The sequence below is a fragment of the Ambystoma mexicanum genome, chromosome 3q (genome assembly GCF_040938575.1).
Source record: "Ambystoma mexicanum isolate Mex_15411 chromosome 3q, UKY_AmexF1_1, whole genome shotgun sequence".
Classification (NCBI taxonomy): domain Eukaryota; kingdom Metazoa; phylum Chordata; class Amphibia; order Caudata; family Ambystomatidae; genus Ambystoma; species Ambystoma mexicanum.
The window spans coordinates 362,093,064-362,112,099 of record NC_090926.1 but is presented as its reverse complement, the minus strand read 5'-3'; positions in this window follow the sequence as shown (position 1 = coordinate 362,112,099).

Sequence of the window (19,036 nt, the reverse complement as noted above, 5' to 3'; positions counted from 1 at the left end):
AGGGGATCAATTCAGGAAATTTACTGAAAAGCGTCCTGAACAAAATTGTGAAGTGGTCCCACCTTCTCATCGGCCTCAAGTGACGTATAGATCAAGAGTTCACACTCAAACAAAACCTGACCTACCGGATAATTCTAAAGACTTGACGTATTCTCATAAGAGAAAGGGACCTCAAGAATATAAACAACATGAGAATGGGGATCATAGATTCCATCATACGAAGAAGTCGCACCAAGACTTGAAACATCACAACAAGAATCCAGCGGTCAAAATACGTCAACGGTCTGGGAACCAAAAATATCTGGTACTAAATAGACGTACGGTGTTGAGACTGCTACATAGTATCTCCTCTTTAAGAAATATAAAATCAGAGGACCTTACAACGGTGGAACCTTTCCACAAGGACCATACAGCATATTGTCTGCTATACACATCGTCAGCTGATGTGACTACAGCACTACTAGCAGCAGAGGAAGTACTATTCAAACAAGGGTTTGAGCTAACAATAACCAGACCACCTAGAACAGATAATGACAAGACAAAGGATCGTAAAATGGAGGAAAGATCAAACGAAGAATGTCAGTCCACTAACTCAAAGGAAAATTCCGTAAAGAAACCACCAGCTACTCTTAAGTCCAACACGATCGACTCTATTTCTCAGGGGAAAGCAAATTCCCCTAGTATCTCTTCTAACACAAAGGCTCCCACAACCTTAGAAGAGACCCAAAAAGTGACTCAGACCAGACCGTCTTTTGAATCGTCTTCATGGGCCTGGCTACCAAAAGCTTTATCCACACGCCTCCAGAAATAGCCATCAGAATCTACAAAAACTGACCAAGACCTACATCAACTGACTCTGGCAACATGGAACACAAGAGGGTTTCTACATTTGACAACTTCTGGAGACATCAACTTAGGGGACTATGACATCTTATGCCTCCAAGAAGTCTGGTTACAAACCAAACCAACATTGGATGGTTTTGAGATTGCCTTCTCAGAAGCATTAGCGGGCCCTAAAGGAAGACCATCTTTAGGCCTAATCGTCGCAGTCCGGATGGGTGTGGGTTTAGAAATAACCAAAACCATCTTGAAGACCCCATACGCCATCGCGGTACTCATCTCGTGGCAACGAAAGGAGGCTGGGGAAGAACATCAAACATGCACCCCCCTGTTGGTGATGTCGATCTATTGGAACCACAAAGGGATTCAACAGACCTCACTGTTTGATATAGTAACCTCCACATCGGACTCAGTCTACTTAGAGTTTGGGGTATGCAATGTTATAATATGTGGGGACTTAAACATCAAGTGCCCATTGATTAATAATAGCACCACAGACCACGCACAGAGTAAGCCTTGTAAACAAGGCTTAGCCTGGCAGAAGCTGATGACGGCCAGACATCTTTTCAACTCTGCAACTACATTTCTTGATTCTATCTCTCTACCAACATGGAAAAGAGGTTTGACCAGCTCAACAATAGACTACATATTTGTCTCTGATTTGCTGTTAGCCCGGTTGATAGACTTCAACATTTGCCAGTCACAGCAAAGCGACCACAACCTGCTGGCCATTAAATGGGCCTCCACAAAACCAGATACAGATCATTACTCTGAAAGAATCGAACCGGTAGGAAAAGGCAACCGGGTAAGGATCTCACGGACCAACATTCAAGAAATTACTTGTTTGTATGGAAGCAGCAAGGAGGCCGCAAAGGTGGATTACCGACCATTTTTGGAACCTTATAGAGCCTCGTTAAAAAGATCGAAGGGGCCCAATACAACCCAGACCTACCATGCACATACTTTTGACTCGCTTTTGGTGGCACAGCGAAACATCCTCCGCAGAGCTAAAAGAATGGCTGCAAGAAACAACTCGCCCGCTACTAGGGCTTACATGAAGGAGACAACAAGAGCCTAAAAAAACTGGCTACGGGGCCACCGTTTAAAACTACACCAACAAGACTCTGAAAACATGTTAGAACAAATTGGAAAATCCAACTCTAGAGACTTTTGGAGTCTGGTTAACCCACGAGCTAAGGAGGCATCTACAATGATGCTAAACAGTATATCGGAACCAGCATGGACTGGGTTCTACTCAACACTCTTCAAATCTCCAGACTCTGAGGAAGGACCTTTATATCCCCAGACGACAGCTCGGTGGGTCGACCTTTCGGACAGAGCTGAAATTCTGGACAAAATATTCAAGCTAAAGAAATCAAGGGCTCCAGGGCCTGACGGTCTGTCAAACGAGAACTTGAAATCCGCGCCAGAAGAATGGGCAAACCTGCTGAGCATAATTTTCTACAAATGCACTACCTCCCGCTCAATCCCGCCCACTTGGACCTCAGGAGTCATTATTCCCATATTCAAAAAAGGAAGGAAGGACGACCCTAGAAATTTTCGCCCGGTGGCCCTCTTAGATGTTATAGGGAAAGTTTATGGTTCCCTTCTGTTGGATCACTTTAATCAGTGGGCAAAAAGTGCGCCCTGTAATGACCCTCTCCAATCGGGGTTTAAAAAAGGAGTAGGAACTAGTATAAACATCTTTATCCTCAGCCTCTTAAAAGCAAAAGCTCGCGAAAAAAATCGGAACCTGTTTTTGGCATTTATAGATCTGTCCCAGGCCTTCGACTTGGTCAACCGAAGGAAGCTCTGGGGAAAACTTTCCAGTTGGGACTGCCCTCAGGAGATCCTGAATCCCATCAAGGCCCTGCACGCTGCCACATCAATGCAGGTACGACTGAACACCAGTGGCCTACTCTCGTCATCCATAACAACAGACAGAGGGGTCAAACAAGGCTGCCCACTAGCACCAGCCCTTTTTCTGTCCTATTTTGGGGACTATAAAGATTCTCTAATCAGCACACGAGTATTCCCCCCAGAACTGGGTAAAGAGAAGATCCCGAGACTCCTGTATGCAGACGACCTCATTCAATTGGACCAGACCCCAATTGGTTTACAACGGCAGCTGTCTGCATTGACCACATATACAGCTGCCAACGACCTAGAAGTAAACAAACAGAAAACGAAGATAATGGTATTTGGAAAGAATCAAAAAAAGACAAAGATGAAGAATATCTCGTGGTATCTGGCCACAAACAAAATCGAACAAGTGGCTGAATTTAAATATCTTGGAGTCCTCATTGACTCCACGGCCAATAACTCAGCGATGCAGCACCATCTTTCTGGAAAAATGAAAACTCTAGCCTCGCAAGCAAAAATACTGGACAACAAATACGGACGTTTTTCATTGTTGCCACTACTTAAATTCTACAGGGGCAAAGTTATCCCGGCCATCACCTATGGAGCCGAGGCCATGCCATCTTTACCTCACTTCATATGGGCCAGACTGGAGAGTCAGTTCTGGCGCTCAGTACTGAACATGCCATCTTCTACTCCGATTGCTCTGATTAGATGTGAACTTTCCCTCTCTTCCTTAGAGTCAATTGTGAAAAGAGCGTCAGTTATGTTATATCGGAAAATAATAGATCCTTCTTCCTCTGCAATTTTCCAGATGGTCCATGAAGAGATGAATTCAAGCAAATCCATGTTATCGTCCAAATGGGAGCAAATGTGTTTACAGCAACTTGATATCTGCGGCAGCTCGATTGAAGAACTTCTGGGGAACCCGACAAAAACTAAAACCCGATTAGAAGAATTGGACTGGATAAATACATTGGAAAAGGCATCTGAGTACAAGTTAACTAGCCATCTTCCACCAACAAACAGAAAACTGAATGTACTCCAACCCTTCCTGACAAAGCACCCAGACAAAAAAACTAGGAACACCCTACTCCGTGCGAGGCTAAATTAGCTACCTACAAATGAGATTCTGTACACAAGGGGCCTTTCAACAACAAATATTTGCCGCTTTTGTAATAACATTGAACAAAGCGAAACTTTACGGCACCTTTTACTACTATGTCCAGGTACTGACAAATTTAGATCACCATACATTCTCCATCACTTAAAAAACTCCTATCTGAGGGAGGAAGAGCTCTGGTGGGAGCGCCTAATAGGAGGCTTGAGAACATCTTGGTCTATTGCAGCCACAAAAATTTTGTATCAGATCTTCGTACATGTACCCCCGTCTTAACGGGCCTGACCACAGTTAGACAGTTTGACAGATAATTGTTGGAACTGGGGAGTGTTTTTCGTTCATCTTCTTGTAAAAATCACCACGGTGATTATACACTCGTAATAAAAAAAAAAAAAAAAAAAAAAAAAAATTATGCAATGTAGTAGATTTTCAGAAAATGCAAACACTAACACACCTTTTTCTTTCATCACGGAAATGGAAAAAGTGATACTTCCGCCAAGTACGATAGCCACTTCAAAAAGTAAGGAGTAAGTATATTGGCAGTCATTTTGTACACGTGGGAATCTACACGTCTGATCTATAGTACTAATATGCTGCAGTGCCTGTAGGCTGGGCCTTGCAGCTTCAGTGAGTAACCTCCCACCTACGCCTTACGACCAAGGTACAAGGAGTATAGTTCCTATCCACAACCATCACTGCATATCAAAACCATGGTCGATGCAAATTAGGTATTTATAAATTTACTTTTCGGACCATTGTCTGCAGCCATGTAGGTAAGACACTAGGGCGTGAACACAACTAGCGCATTACACCACACCCATATCGACTTGTCACTCCATGGTTTATTACTTCAGTCTTGGGTGCGAGGGCTTTGGCCATGCACCCAAGAGTGCAGGGTCTCGCCATAAACACCTCAGTGATGTGTGGTAGTGGCGGTTTTTCTATAGGTGTGATATCCTTCAGTGCTTCTGGCCAGAGGCTTCACTCCTAGCTGTATGTCCATAGATCTTACATGGGATGGGTGTGCAGTGGTTTGCACGTCTAGTACTTAAGACTGGACGTACTCCCCAGTACTTGCCAATCGAAACACAATACTATGGGTGTATGCATGGGTGGCACATGCATCCAAGACTCTAGACCCTGGCCACAACCACCGTAGCATGTGGCACCCATGGTGGCGTACTGTTGAATTCAATAACCTTAGGAAAAAGTATAGCAATTACGGCATGCTGTCAATTTCAATGTTCCCTAACACCACACGTGTCCTTACAACAGTGACAAGTTTCCTGTGCACTGGACAGACTGAAATACTGCCCATATTGCACCCCTCATTTTTTGTGCGTACAAGGTGGCCATAGGAAAGACATCATGAAGAGGTTATAACTGTGTCATTGGGTACGTGGCCTTCGGCCATGCACCCAAGAGTGCAGGGTCTCCCCCCAAGCACCTCAGTGATGTGTGGTAATGGGGCTTTTTCTGTAGGTGTGGTATCCTTCAGTACCTCTGGCCAGAGGCTTCCCTCCTAGCTGTATGTCCTTAGATATTACATGGGATGGGTGTGCAGTGGCTTCCTCGTCTAGCACTTACAACTTTGTTGTTGGGTGCATGGCCAAAGGTCATGCACCCTACACTGCATACACTCCCCGCAACTTGGCAATCGACACGCAATACTACGGGTGTAGTACGGGTGTAGTATCCATCTTGGATGGCCTTGGCCACAACCACTGTAGCATAGCACACCCATGGCGCTGTACTAATTAATGTAATAATATCCATAGAAAAAACTAATGTAATTATGGCATGTTGTCAATTTCAATGTTCGCCACCACTGCGCGTGTCCTTACAACAGTTAGAAGTATTTTGTGCACTGCATACACTGAAATGCTATTGTTATTATAGCCCTCATTTTCTGTGTGTACAAGGTGGCCATAGAAAATACATCATGAAGACCGACCCCCAGAAGAAATGCATTGATCATCCATGTCTTACTGTCTGCATTTTTTGCAACACTGTAGCACACAGGAAAAGAGTTTTATACATAGAGCATGTGTGCGCTGGTTGTTGCTCCGCTTTCGGCGGATCCAAGATGTTGGGCGCATCCAAACAATCTGACACAGAACACGTCTCGCAGCAGCCAATCGGCAGAGACGTTGCGTGTCCGCGGTCATGACGGCAGCCCCTTAGCCAATCGGTATGTTGTCTGCGGAGCGAACAGGGAAGTGTGATCGCGGAATGGACATAGATATCACTAATTTGTTTTCACCTACTATTTGGTCATTTTAAAGAAAAGTACTGCACGGAAGGTCACCAAATTTACAAAAGCACGCTTTCAGGACCAAGGCCCTGCCCCTGCCGCAAATTTTGTGAAAATCCGTCCAGCGGTCTGGCCTGTAGCCGTGCGCACAGTTTTTCCCTCATTCAGTCTATTGAAAAAAAATACGTTTTGAGACCCCCCCTATACATTCCCCCCACCCCAGCACCAAACCTCACCAAAATTCTGCGTGGGCCATATACTTTTTTTTTGTTTGGTGAGGATTCGTCCAGGGGGAGCAAAGTTATAAAACGCCCAAAAAGTGCTCTTCCTATGGAAACAGCAATTTAACCATAACTACATGGCCACTACCGTGGCCATGTAATATATATATGTGTGTATATATATATATATATATATATATATATATATATATATATATATATATATATATATATATATATATATATATATTACTTGGCTAGTTGGCTAGACTGGCATTTTGATGCAGCCAATTTGGGAATGTTTTCTTATTGTGGCATGGCATTTTGAATGGCAAAGCTAACAGGACCATGTCCTTACCTGGGAGGTGCCCTACTCCAATCCTGTTTTCCTGAAGACAGCGCACCCCAGTATCCAGAGACAGGGTTTTATCCCCCATGAGGGTTTCCCTGGGGATCTCTAAGTGTTCAAGCCTTTTAAGCAAGGACACTGAGAGGTTTTCAGGGGAATTTCCACTATCAGCTATACATCCATCAGTGTACCTTCAGGCACCACAGGTAGGAGGTGTTGAAAAACTAATTTGATCCACTGTTTGCAATAAGTGTATTCGTAGTATTACACACTGCCATATATTTGCAAAGTTAGCCTGGACATGTTTTCTTATAGTATCATTACTGGGATTATGCACAAAGCACACTGGAGTAGGTTACTATATGGGAATGCTGGCATATATAGTTGCAGCCATCATGGACATGCATGGGTACAGCTAGTGTGAAAGTGGTTTTGTACTGGCATGTGTTGTGGGAAAAGGCATAGTGGAAATGCTTTGGAAAATGCTCCTGTGCACTGTGCACTATTGATAAATTGCATCTATTGGATTTTTTCTTTATTAGAGTTACCCTATGAAAACAATTATAAAAATGTTGGCTTTTTACCCAATTTTTCAACAAGGGTGTGCTGTATAATGCACCATTTTAATACAGTGTTCAAAAATATTTCTCAGGGAGGGAACGTCCCAAACCCCTGAACCACCTTTGGTTGGTTTCGGCTCGCTCGCTATGCTCACACACTGTGGCATATTTGTGGGAAATGTTTACACCCCCTCCAATTAAAATATTCCCCAGCCACCAATGGGGTGAGTCGCTGGTGGGTGATTGGGTGTGAATGTGTGTGTGCAAGGCTGTGGCCCAGGCAAGTGGCATTGGAACATTGACGTTTTTTTGGGTGTGGGTTTATATCACAATGTAGCATGTAGACTTGACATTGTATTTATTTGGCATGGCATTTATTACTCTCATAAGGGACAATAGCAATATGATGTGTGTTCTTACATGGGGAACACACGGGCACTTGTGAAGTCAGCAAGTAAATGTGTTCTTACAGTGCAATTGCATGTTTTACTGCTATTAAAGACAAAGTCAATTCTTCTTACATGTTGGGTGGAGGTATACGTGCAGCCAAACTGGAAAATAGTTCCTCACTGTAGCATTGCATGTTTTGCTGGCATTGAGGGAAGCATGAATATTCTTACATGGTGGGGACGGGGGATGGGCAAGCAATTGTGTGGCAGAAATATTGTGTTTTCTTCTTCTGGCAGAAGAGATTTACTGGCTTTTAGAGAAACGTTGACAAGAGAATATGTGAACATGGGATTAGTGACATATACTGGCAGAGCAAGCATGAACATGCTTTCTTATGGTATAATTACTGTGCTTAATATCGTTGGCTATGAAGATAGTTTGCTGGTACATTTGGGTGTAAAGACTCAGGATCTGTGAGCAGCCCCCTTGATTCTATGGTAGGTGAAAGATTTAAGGTTTGATTAAAATAAAAAACGACATCTTTCACCTAGTGCAGTGCATGGCATGTCCATGCAGCAGCATGATCATGGTGTACATTGAGCATGCGTGGTGGTCCAGGTCTTCCTGGAGTGAGGCACGGCCCATACCTTGTTGCCGAGCTTGGGGGGGGGGGCTTCAGCATGACTTGCAGGTGAGCCCCGCATTTTGTGTTACGACACAGATGTAACTCTCATGTTAAAGGCATCTTTCAGACTCTCAGGTTCAGGTCCATCTCATATTCCAGCAGAACTCCCAGGGTCCAGGCATGCAGTGAAACATCTCAGGAAGTACAAGCATCAGCTTTCCAGCATATCACCTAGGTACTAGGTGCAAGAGGCTAGAAGCTCCATCAGCCTCTCAATGCAGCAGCTCAGTGTTGCCTAACACAGCTTCAGACAATAACTCCTTCCCTTTTCCTTTGAATTCCTTTGGCTCTGGCAGTTTTCGCTTTGCCGTTTTCCCACCATTATGCTTGGCTCCCTGGATCCTGCCACATGGCAGAGGATGGGCAGGTTAAAGAAAGAATAAGTCTGCCATTTTGTTAGTCAGTCTTATTTGGTGTACACCAGCACTTGGAGGTACATATCGGAGACAGAAGGTAGAGAAAACAATGTTTTCTAAGTAACTCAATTTTGCTTTCTGGGTTTCTAGGCACTTTGACATAGTGTTCTCTCATTCTAGGGGGCTCAGCAAGGAGTAAATGATGTTGGTAACGCTACCTCATGTGCATTTAGTGCATATAAGGAAGGAAGGGCAGAAGAAATATTTATCAAAAAGATCAAATGCTTATTTTGAAAACACGTAGTCAAGATATAGGACTTAATGTCAAACCTTTTCTTGGAAATCCTGCTTCTCTCATGAATGTCAGCGAAACTAATGGAAATGTAAGTGGTATAATAAGGCTGAACAGCCTCCACCCAATCAACCACAATTGTATCAGTTACATATGTATTTATGCTTAAAGATATATTTCTGCATGCCAGTTTTGCTAAAGCTTGGTGTCCCTCGGCTGGAATTGGCATTGCAAAAAGACACCATTTTTGCTCCTACTTCCCCTCCGCTCCCTCCTCTAATTCAGGGATATTCCTGCATCCTCTGTTCTCTCCTGCACAACTGTCCACCCCACCAATCTCCCTCACCTTGTGTGGGGGACACCTATGAAAAATCGAGTCTCTTGCCGACACGGCTATTTTTCCTTCCACAACCCCCACTCCCCCTTCCACCATACCTGTAATACCCCATAACCCAAAGCCAACCTTTCACCACCCCACCCGACTTCACCCTGTCCCCTCCTTAACTTTCCGGTCCCGTTGCTGCCACTTCTTGCATGCACGATTAGCTCATGCACTTTGTCCTGACAGGCTACTGTTTGGAAAAACCAGTCTTTTGGGAAATATATGAAAAGTGAAGTTTGGCATATTTCAATCACCCGAGAAAAAAAATGCCTTAGTGTGAAAAAGATACATGTTCACTGCATTTTTCATCAGGGTGAAGTTTCCCCAAGTGCTACTAAGGTATTGGCACTACAGCAATGTATGCCCTGGTGCTTACACCATGCCAAACTGCACTTGTCATGATGCAATGTTTTTTAAAAATGTTTTTTATATATGTCCCAGTGTTTTTAGACATAGGGCAAACATTGCCTTAATGCGATTATCAGGCAACTTTGCACTTGCACCTGAGTAAGGTTTCTGTAATCTTACCCCAGCTGTTCACAAAACTTTTTCTGCTTACTGATGGTGATCACTCTGTGCTATCACGAACTGATCAGCAATATGGCTCCTACAATAAATAAAAATAAAAATAAAAAACTGGTGTCACAAGCTTAATTAGACAAACATGCCTCAGCATCACATTATAGCACATTATGAAGTTAAGTGTTAATAATACAGATGCAACCGTTCCGTATTATAGCTTTTTGACAGTGAAGGAGGGAAATGTGTCCGCTTTAGAAATGGGACCAGCTGGTTTGCTCTTAAAATCTAATTGGCAGAGATAATTGTCTGTCTCTCAATGCCGATCGCATTCAATTTGCTTTATAGCAATGGCAGAAAGCGACTGGCGTCGTTTTCTAACGGTTTCCGGTTTTTTTCCAACCCTTTTCCAAATGCATGTTTATTTGTCGTAGGTTAGCTTGTTCAGAACTAGCCACGAAATTTCCCTCAATTTGTTTTAAACGAGTATGATATTGCGCCCAATAAAGTTCGACCTTTTCTTGCACCGAAGGTCGTATGTCGTCTATCTGTTGCCAGATTAACTTAATCACCGTTGCTAAAATGATAACAGATGCTTAGATAACATGGTATGGCCCAAGCAGTTTTGGGCCAAACCGTATTATATCAAAACGATTGAAATAGGACACAAACAGACCTGTCTACTTTTATATTATGATTGCTGGGTAACATAAACCGAAATATGTTTACCATCTTTCTTTTTATGTCACATATCAAACAGTAACAAAATAGTCTGTGTCATTTTTATCCTAGTGAAAATATTGTAGGATAATACGTGTTTGGGCAAGACCTGTTTGTTCCCTATTACACACGCAGCAAAACTGGTGTTGAACTGATTTGCTCCATCTTTTTGTATGAGGTCAATGTTTAGATCATCTGACCGCTGATTTCTCGGAATGGGGGTTGCATCACGCGTGCATTCTTAAAAATGTGAAGGCTTTACCCACTTACAGCACCCCATCTCTTCACTTACTTTAGCCGGTTCATTAGAGATAAATACATCAGCAACATTAACCTGTCGCCCACAAACTTCCTGCTACACTGCTTCCAGCCACACATCATCCTCTATACAATGCCAGCCATATAAATTCAAAAAAGAGCATCCTTTGATTTTCTTCATGGACGTCATTGATTTGTAGGTATTTGCTGAGAGGTTTGCACTCACGTGTGGGACGTTTTTCAAAAAACAAACACTGCATGCTAAAGACATTAATACATACCAGCCTTTTCTGGCACAAAACTGTACCCAATAGTGGATAGCAATTTATTTTTTAATTGGAGGGGCATAGACATGGCCCATGAATATGCGGCAGTGACAGAGTAAAGTGAGGCAGCCTGATTCCGGTGGGGGGGTTTCTCCTTGAGAATAATGGGTTACAATGATACATTTTACAGCACACTCTCTGTGGAAAAGTAGGTAAAAACAAACAGTATGCAATCAGTTGTGCAAGGTGAAAGATGCAGTATTGCCAAGTCACCAACAGTGCACAAAAGCATTTAAAAAATGCATTTTCATGATGCCTTTGCCCCCACACCCAAATAAATAAATAAAATATATATATATTCACTGAAAAAACTTTGTTATAGGGACGTTATGGTTAAGTTGCGCTGCTAGAAACCTATGAAATTCAGTAAAAACATTTTGTTAAAGGGACCTTATGGTTCAAAGTAAAACCGAAAAACTCATGAAATTCGCTAGTTATGGTAAGCTAAGCAACCATAACTCGCGCCACCATCGTGCATTGCTTAGACTAACACCAAGGACATCAAAGATGACATCACAATTTATTTAATGACTCATTCATTCGGCATAGAGTTTAAAGTAACGATTAGCACAGACATGAAACAATGTCAACAGAGAGAAAACAACGTGGAAAGTAGTACACAATTTGCTTCAGAGGAAATTGCTATGTAGTATGATCAACTCTAAACGGGATACGGAAGCTGATGCTACAATTCGAAGTGCTCATATATGGCATTTTAATTTAATATTAGCATTGAACCTGGGAGAAAAAAGTAGTGGTCTACATGCATCTCCATGCTGGCCTGCCCATCTGGGCGGTAGAAAGAACATTACACACAAAGGTTATACTTGCGTTTCATTGCAATATGCCACACAGAATAAACAAGTAGAATGTAACCCAGAAATAATGGTCAGATAATGATAAGTTGATGCTCGTTCGGGTATAAAATCGTCAAAAATCAAACTTAGATTATATTCGCCATTTCCATTCTCTTGGCGTAACTCAGACCGCAACGCAGACTCTGTTCGCACCAACGATTTTTCATAAACTGAATTTACATTTTCCTTAGTCCAGTTTTGGAATGCATAACCTTATCATATCTTACATTATTACAACCCTCCTTTCATTCAATTCCTTTTGGAATGGTACCTTTCTCTCAAGGTCAAAAAACAATTAAACCATATACTGTGTGTCTGATGCGTGGGCTTCCTCAGCTCGCAAGCAAAAATTCAAAGCTGGAGACCTTCACTCAGAATCAAAATACATTCTTAGTTTGCAACAACTTGCCACACCGCATCCATGAGAACTGTAATTCTAATGCACTTGCAGGGCCAGTCTTTGCATCAGGCAGTGCAGGTGGCTGCCTGAGGTGCCAGGCTCTAGGGGGCGCCAGTATGACTCCATTATTATTTTAATTACATTTTAACACGGACATGAATAGCCCTTTCCTTGCCGTGCTCTGGGTGTAGCACAAGCAGTTCACTTCATAAACATCAAGCGTTTTAATTAAGAGTGTAAAATGACCTGCAATTGCTTCTATTTAATATTAATAAATATTGAGCAAATAATATAAATAATATAGAGGAACAGGCATTTGAAATGTAGTATTACTATGTAATACCACAAGGTAAGGTTGGGGTTGCAGACTTCAGAAGCAACAATCTATTTTACAAGTCCACCATTTACGTTTCTGCCTCACCATCTGTGTTGTCACTGAACTAATGCAACTTGAAAATTAGTGAAGGTTGCAGGCTAAAAGCACTGTAGAGAGAAGTGATACAGCACCCACATGCGGTTATATATTTTGTGGGTCGTCCTCGCTTCCCTAGCACTCTGCAATCTGTCATAAACGTGCCCTAAACCAGGCTTCGCCATGCTGCTTACTTTTGCTAAGAGATTGCACAGGACACATACAGACACAAAGCGGCACCCATCTTGTGTTGCACCCAGTCACATGCCGAGGCACACACAGGCACTGAAGAAGCACCAGATCAGACACAAATGAGAGGGTGTGGATAAATGGTGGGCACAGCCACCGCTTAGAATGACCACCCACCCACCCATGTGCACCCAACCCCTCAGCTTGAGTGAATCAAGCAGAGCCCAGCCAAATACCCATGATCAGCTTCAGTGATACAGATCTGAGAGATGGAATTTTAAGCAAAACACATCAAACCCCATGACGCAGTCCCCTCATGTTAGTAAGACATTTCAGACTCCAGCGATCACATCTCTTCCGTTCATCATGTTTGTTAAGACGAACAGAGCCGTAGAAGGACAAGGCACAGAAAATAAATGTTGGTGGCAGCAACACATTTAACAAATGACCGGCATTTGGCAACGTAAAACATTTTATTGTTAGCACCTGCAATCGTATGCATACATTTTTAGGCAATCGAAATAAGATACGTGTTCATTCTTGCATGTCAGGGGAGTGATTGTAAGTGTAGGGACAGGAGGCCGTTCATTTTCACAGCAGAGCTTCAGTGTGTGGTTTCTGAGTGGTTTTATAAGTGAAAGAGTGATATAACAAATTGTAACATTGAAGCTGCACTAGAATAGTCTCATTAGAATGTGTAAAGAAGGTAGATGTCATGATGCCTACCCCCGGGGACCCAGACCAAGTCCAGGAACCCCAGAAGCAGGCATCAAGTTATCCCAAGCAAGCCCAACAACCCCTGCTAGGGGCTATTTGGGTCCAGTCCTGGCACCTATGGCGCCAGGCTCATATGGAGAGTCAGTCCTGGCGCCATAGGCGCCAGGCTCATAGATTAAAACTGATGCAGACCATTCTGCAAACTCACCTGATGCAGACAATGCGGCAAGAGCTCCAAGCCAAAAGAGGCTTGGAAGGGACTACTTTACTTAGGGACTATTGTTTTACTCGGGCGGGGCTGGGGAGGAATATTTACCTGGGACTACTTTGGAGGCTATTTAAACCACGCCCGAAGAGCAGCACACGCTTCGCGTTATTCTGCATCCAGCAGCGTAACGCTCACCATGCCTGCAAGTCTGCATCCAGCCTTCTGCCACGCCCGTCTCGAGTTTGGAGCTCCTAGAAAAAGGGAGAAAGAAGGAGAAAAGGTTAGAACAAGAGCAATACCTTTGATCCTTACCTGAATTCCCCATCCATCGCGCCTTCGAGCTGGAAGAAAGAAGCTATTTATGCGCGTCGCCTCGCATGCTGTAGCGCCGTGCTGAACTCACCGGCCTTCGCAGCATCTTCACATTCCACCGCATCCTCCTGCATGTTCCCGCCGCACTCCAGCACCTAAGGAGAAGACAAGAACAGCAAGGTGAGCCAAGGGAATACACAGAGGAATATTAGTTACCCCCCCATAGACTTACCGGATTTTACCACCGGGGGTACTATTCCTCTTCACGGGTCGGCGCAGCTTCCACTGCATCTTCGCCGAACCCCGGCCCTAAGGGGAAACAAAAGGACAGCAAGGTGAAACAAAGGGACTAACAAGGGGAACCCTCCTCACCACAATAAACTTACCTGATTTTACCGCCGGAGGTATTATTCCCCGAGACTTCATACTTGCTCTCAGCGCCTGAATAAGGGAGAAAGCAACAGGTTACATATTGACATTATTTTATCGAAATGTGTTGGAAAATACAAATCCTTACCAGAATACTACCGGTTGCCACGAGGAATTCTTCATTAGGGTCAAGCTGCAACCTGCAAGGAATCGGACAAGAGTGAAAGTCAGGCATTTGAACTCTTACGAACTTTATACTTACGGCGTCTTGCCGGGAATCTCCGAGTCAATATTGTTCTGGAACTCACCAATTCCTTCGAGCCAGTGAAGCAACTGGTTATCAACGTGCCCCTGCGCTCAATGCAGGTTGGAAAGCTTATCTTTTCAAACCATCAGGTGAGACTATAAGAAGGGACATCAAAGGTGATCTGTGGGGAGAACAGCGGGGGTGGGGGAATTTACGCTCAACTCCATGGGTGGTTAATTCCCTTTCTCCATTTGCAGAAGAATATTCCTACGGGCCAAGCAAACGAAGCTAGGTGGGCCAATCCAGTCCGTCATCTAGGCCCTAGGCGTCACATTGTTGGAGACCGCAGCTGTCCAGTTCCGATCGACGCCTCTGTGGGAGCCAGGTGAGCGTAACAGAATGCGAAGCCTACCCACAAATTCCCACCCGGGCGTTATGGATACCTCAGAGACTGACCAATTGGCCCAATTACTAGGGGAACTGAGGGCTGAAGTGCATTCCGCCCGTCAAGAAACCAATGCTCTTAGGAGAGAACTGATTTTGTCAAAGGAGTGAACTGATGGCCTTGCTAGGCAACTATTTCAAAGCCAGGCTGGACAAGCACCCCTACCTGGTTCCGGGGGAAATACAGCTCCTGTGTTATCGAGTAACCCTGTGCAAATAAACCTACCAGGAAATATTCCATTAGCTTCACCCGAACGCTTTGCCGGAGATCCCAAAAGGTTTGCCGTGTTTATGAATCAATGCCACTTGCACTTTTTATGCAGACCTGGAGCCTTCCCAAACGATCAAGCCAAGGTAGCCTTTGTATTGTGATATCTAAGCGGCAGTGCAGCTGATTGGTCATTTCCACTAGTTACTCAGGATGACCCAATTCTTCAGGATTTTCAGGGCTTTCAAACGAGCTTGGAAAGACTATTTGCCCGGCACTCCCAAGGACAGGCCCTGAATAACAAACTTTTGTCCCTACGACAGGGTAACCAGGACCTTCTATCCTACATCGCAACCTTTAATAGGTTGATAGTGGAAACTGGATGGCCTGAGGTAAAACGAATCACGTTATTTCATCGAGGGTTTCGAGGAGAACTCAAGGATGTCTTGGCTCAAGTCGTGAACCCACCTCAAGACTGCGCTGAATATATAGACTTAGTGGTCCAGTTAGATCACAGACTTCAGAACAGAAAGGCTGATCGAGGCAAGTTTGAGAATAGGGTGTTGGTCAAAACCCACGCTAACCCCAAAGGAGCAGATGCTTCAGAACCCATGCAAATCGGAGGGGTTAAAGGATCCTTAACCCAGAAGGAAAGAGAAAGGAGACGGCAAATGCAATTGTGTCTATATTGTGGGACTTCTGGGCATTTTCTATGGTATTTCCCTGTAAAACCACCCAAGAAGGTGGTAGGATCTGCTGATAAAAGCCATATGGAGTCAGACTCGGGAAACGACCACGCCCGACAAAAGTAGAGGTCCGCTTGCCGAGCTTGAAGAAGGATACTCAGACCTCGCATTTCATCATACCAATGGTCCTCGTAGATCCAGGGCAGCCATCGCGTATGCACGCAGTAAGGGCATACATTGATAGCGGGGCCATAGGAAACTATGTGGACTTTGAATTGGCTTCCAGGATGAATCTACCTCTCTGCCGAAAAACCACCTCAGATGTCATCACCACAGTCGATGGAACTGAAATTGCCTCAGGGCCTGTAACTCATTCCACCGCAGAGATGACACTATTGGGTCAGGATGGGCATCGAGAGACTATTGTGTTTGATCTAATCAAAGCCCCACAGTTCCAAATAATACTGGGGATACCTTGGTTGGAAACACATAATCCTTATATTGATTGGCGACAGAAGAGAATAACCTTCCCGGATTGTGCACAAACCTGTTACCCAAAGAAAAGTCAGAACGCAGGCCTGGCCACAGTAACCACAGCAGTCATGCAACTACCTCCAGAATACCAAGAATTCCAGGATGTCTTCCAAAAAGAACAGGCAAACACCTTACCTCCTCACAGAGCGTACGATTGTCAAATCGATCTCATACCCGGTGCACAACCCCCTTGTAGCAGGATCTATGACCTTACGGAACCTGAGAACCTTCACCTATGACAATACTTAGACCAGTACCTTGCCAATGGCTTTATTCGCCCATCCAAGTCCCCTGCATCTTCAGCTTTGTTCTTTGTGCCCAAAAAGGAAGGTGACCTCAGAACGTGCATAGACTACCGCGTATTGAACCAGATAACTGTTGAGAACCGATACCCATTGCCTCTGATCCCTGAACTACTAGACCAAGTGAAGGACGCTTGTATATACACTAAATTAGATCTCCGGGGGGCATACCATCTGGTACATGTAAAAGAAGGCGACGAATGGAAGACTGCTTTCCGCACTAAGTATGGGTTATTCGAATACCAGGTGATGCCTTTCGGGTTGTGCAATGCACCAGCAGCCTTCCAATACTTCATGAACGATGTCCTTCGTGAACTCATTGACGTTTGTGTTGTCGTATATATCGATGATACTCTAGTATACTCCTCTTCAGAATCTGACCATGTGAAGCACATCCGAGCAGTCCTTGAGAAATTTCGCCAGCACAAACTATATGCAAAATTGGAAAAATGCATTTTTCATGCCACAGAAGTTGAATACCTTGGGTTTATCCTGACCCCAAAGGGAGTCCGAATGGACTCACGAAAGGTGGACGCAATCCTTAAGTGGCCATCACCAAGTTCAGTTAAAGGAGTACAAAGCATGCTCGGCTTTGCCAATTTCTACCGCAGATTTATCCTGGATTTTTCACATGTTGTACATCCCATCACAGCACTCTTGCGAAAAAATAAATGCTTTATGTGGACTGAAGAAGCTGAAAATGCCTTCCAAGAGCTGAAAGCGAAATTCACGTCTGTACCTGTATTAAAGCACCCGCGCCCTGAACTTCCATACAGAGTGGAAACTGTTGCATCCAGTCTAGGCATGGGAGCTGTCCTGTCTCAAAAGGACCCTGAAACTGGGCAGCTTCATCCAGTAGCATTTTGGTCCCGAAAGTTCTCGCCACCCGAGTTGAACTATGCGGTTACCGACAACGAGTTATTAGCCATTAAATCCACCTTCAATGCTTGGTGGCACTATCTTCTCGGTGCCAGGCATACCATTACTGTGATCACCGATCACCGGAACTTACAGTATTTAAAGACAGCCAAGGCCCAATCGTCACGTCAACTCTAATGGGGATTGTTCTTTGCCGAGTTCGATTTCGTAATAACCTATCGACCAGGTTGTAAGAAGGGTAAAGCAGATGCCTCATCCCGAATAGGGATGGGAGAGGCAGAGGTGAACCCAGAACCAGTACCTATAATTTCCAAACAAAGAATTCTTGGCATGACTACTCTACAGCACTAGAGGACATTCAGGTAAAGATCCAGCAACTCTTTGATCCTACAGCCCTGCAGGACTGGGTAAAAAAAGGCCCGGACTACTCTGTCACCAATGATCTGCCTTATTACCAAGGGCGGCTATTTCTGCCACACAAGGACCTACAAGAGCTAGTCATTTCCCGTTATCATGATACCCTAATGGAGGGGCACCCAGTTATTGCAAAAACTGAAGCTAAAATTAAAGGACAATTCTGGTGGCCCACCTGGCGAAAGGATATTAAATCATTTGTGATGTCTTGTGGCATTTGCGCCCAAAACAAAAATCAAAAGAAAAAACCAGCTGGACTCTTATAACCTTTAGACATTCCGCCTACACCATGGCACACCTTATCGTTAGACTTTATTACTGATCTACCCCCATGCAATAGATTTAACACCATTGTAGTTATTGTGGATCTTTTTTCCAAGATGGCCCACTTTATTCCTTTAAAGGGATTACCTTCAGCTTCAATCCTGGCCAAGGAGTTCATCGAAAACATTGTTCGCATACACGGATTTCCGTCCATATTGGTCTCTGACCGGGGCAGTCAATTCATTTCACATTTTTGGAAAAAATGCTGTCAATTGGCGCAAATCGATGTGAGGTTATCTACCAGTCACCACCCACACAGACCGATGGTCAAACGGAGAGGACCAACCAGACTCTCAAACAATACCTGCGTTGTATGTTACATCAGACTGAGAGTAATTGGAAAGACATTCTTTGGCTCGCCGAATATGCATACAATGATTCAGTACACTCTGGAACTGGACA